Here is a 3,175-nt window from a genome sequence, read left to right as displayed (position 1 = left end):
TTTACTTGATGGAGTAATCATTATTGAGTAAGATTGTAAGTTCAACAAGGTTTAACGTGAAATAAATATTCAACTGTTTCAAAAGAAAACCATGGCAAGCATAGGCGGTTCCAGAAGTGGGCATTAAGGGGCAATACCCACCCTGAAGTTTGGACAGGAAAAGGAAGTCATCATAATCATTAAAATAAATTATAATTGTTATTAAAATTAACTTTTCATGAATATTTTGAATGTTAATTTTGTAATCATTTCTTGCAATGGCAACCAAGCGTCAAGCATTTCTCCTTTCTTTCTTGCCTCCTAAACCAAAAAAAGAAATACCAATGATGATGACCTTATTGAAAGAAGTAAGGTTAATAGCTAACATGTATAGATCTCTATAAATAAGCCAGTACTGCTTGTCATAAAGCATCAGTTGTGTTAATGGCAGCTGCACACAAAATTTACTACCTGAAATTTCTATAGATGAGTCAGATCTAGTGTCAGTTGATTTCACAGAGTTAGAGACTAATGATTATGATCTTCCATGTGATACTTCTTCTAGTTATGCTGAGTCTGATTAGTCTCGCTAGCCAGACCATTCCCCAGCCTACAGTCATTGGGTGGACGGCAATGACTGTAGGCTGGGGAATGGTCTGGCTAGCAAGACTAATGTCTCATAGTCAATCACAAAGTCACACTCACGGCACATGCACAGATGATGACAATGGTGAGAAATTAAATATTGCGAGGCCCCTAATATTATGGAAAAGCGTAGTTCTGCGCAGAGCGATAGCAGAAAAGAAAGTGGGTGTATTCAAAATCGCGGCGCGCTTCGTGCGTCATTTTATTCACTTTCTTGTCGACCAGCTTCCACAATCCTGGAACCGCCTGTGATGGCAAGGAAATATAAACTCAAAGGAATGATGAACATTAAAGCAGCCAATTTTAAGCTAGCTGACAATGAAGAAGGTAACCATGACAACTAATGTTACTGTGACAACGGGTAATTTTTTGCAGATGAAAGTTTTATGCTAACAGATTGTTTGAAATGGTATAAATTTTATGCCAAATCTAAAAAAGAAAAAAACCTAGATTTTTGCTATTGTTGTATTATTAGTGAGGAGGTACATGCAATGTTTATGTTATGCATATAATCTATTTCTCCACAATTCTTGCAGTCAATTTCAAAGAATAATAGATGAAAAGGAGAAAGAAGAAGAAAGGAGCCTCCCTCAACTCCTACCAGATGCAAAACTATACCAGTAAAATTTTTTGTAAAAAGTGCATTTGTCAAGAGGATATGTAAGCATGATTATTGTTTTCATTTATTGGGACTGGCTTGTCTAGTTGTACTTGCTGGAGGGGATTTACTATGTTGGAATTTTAATTTGTTAAACATACTACATGTATAATACTTCAATCTTCACATTGTTGTATGTATAATAAGTCATGATAAATGCACATGATATGAGCCATTCATGTAGGTTTGCAGAACTCGATTGCAAAGACAACATCTTGCTTGAACAAAGTAATCTTGTAGAGTACGTATCATTTGTTAAACATACTACATGTATATACTTCAATCTTCACACTGTTGTATGCATAATAAGCCATGATAAATGCACATGATAAGAGCCATACATGTAGGTTTGCAGAACCCGATTGCAAAGACAACATCTTGCTTGAACCAAGTGATGGTAAGGTTATCATCAAAGCAGGAAGTCTACATAAATTAGTAAAAAGATTGACTTTTCATGAATATGCAGGTGTGTGTACATACATACACATACATGTAACTCTATGGTGTATGTGCCAAATATTTTTTATTTTTATTGCTAAGGGTGATAATACAAAAATTTTGATTTAACATTGTTGTAAATGTGCACATTTTAAAGCACCCGAATAAAATTTTAACAAAATCAGTTTTGTTCTGTTTTTCTTTTTTAGATCCGGTATATTTGCAAACAATTTAATGACATACAGATCCTTTTGTGATTCCAATAAGCTTTTAAATATATATCGCAACTGTATGATGCTGATGCCGTCGCAAGAAATAAGTTCTTAGAACAATTATATTCTACCAATTCGCCTCAGGTACTGTCAAGTGGGGTTGAAAATTTTTTCTTGAGACCAGAAGTACAGTAAATTTTTGATTATCGTAATAACTTTTGGCCCCGCTGAAGAGGGAGATGTTTAAAAAGCTGATAAGTGAAATACAGCACAAAATAAAGTAGACCAGGGGTGTATCTAGGATTGAATTTTTTTGGGCTGGCCTTAATAGTGTGAATGGAGTAATTAGTAAGTGAGGCCAACCAGGTTTGCAGGAATTCATTTGGAAAGTCAAAATTTTGAAGATTTGGCCTCTTAATGAGCTTTTTGTGGTTAATACATTGATTACAGTCACGTACTGCACTGATTTACAGTTTACATAGATGAAACTAATTTTATGCTTTACTAGAAAATTTTTTGGAGCTTGCTCCCCCCAATTTTGCCCCTGCAGTAAGCCTACCTATCTCAAACTGTTTTTGAATAAATAAACTAATTCACTATTCTGCACTTTTAGCCATGCGTTTGCAGGACATACCGTAATGTAAACACAATGAGTTTAATATTGAGCTACATGTATATATGCCTATTTTATACAATACTTTTGATTTTGATAATTAATTGTGCTTTGCAAAATTACTAATTGGTTTGTCTAAAACTTATTTTTAACTACAGTATTGTATGGAAAAGTACAAATAAACACTTGTAATAATTCTTCTTTTCTTGTATTTTTCACATTTTTTCCTACTTAGAGTACTTATCGTATTATATAATTGGACAACTTATCATTTCTACGATTTCAAGAAAGACAAGTCACTTTGTGTGAAACTGAAAAAATTCTTGGATTCAATAAGAGACAACAAACTACAAAATGGATCCCACTTGTTTACAGAGCAATAACAAAAGTGAGTGACATGGGCATCATTAAGCCTGAGAATATTAGGCTGGCATTTTTTGAGCATAATAGAGCGTCAGGAGCACAAAGGATAATGCTGGCACAACAACCTATTTTATTATGTACATGCTCTTTTTTAAAGAACTATTTGCCTTCAGCCTTGGTGACTGTGAAAACAAGTTTATTTTAAGCAACATTTTTGTCTATGAAGCAAAAGTACGATGAATTATGGATATGCATACTCAGAAAGAG

The 3,175-nt window shown here is 34.0% G+C and overlaps 1 long non-coding RNA gene across 1 annotated transcript; it reads right to left on the bottom strand.

Annotated features, from left to right (window-relative positions):
• Positions 1-252: 252 nt before the first annotated feature.
• LOC109587092 (uncharacterized) lies at positions 253-520 on the bottom strand. Its single transcript, XR_002187387.1, has 2 exons — positions 451-520; positions 253-300 (listed from the first exon to the last, which is right to left on the bottom strand). It is a non-coding gene; the product is annotated as an uncharacterized LOC109587092 (long non-coding RNA).
• Between the last annotated feature and the right edge of the window lie 2,655 nt (positions 521-3,175).

The sequence above is a fragment of the Amphimedon queenslandica genome, unplaced genomic scaffold, assembly GCF_000090795.2.
Source record: "Amphimedon queenslandica unplaced genomic scaffold, v1.1 AMPQUscaffold_12688, whole genome shotgun sequence".
NCBI lineage: Eukaryota > Metazoa > Porifera > Demospongiae > Haplosclerida > Niphatidae > Amphimedon > Amphimedon queenslandica.
This window is presented reverse-complemented; position numbering and strand designations above follow the sequence as displayed.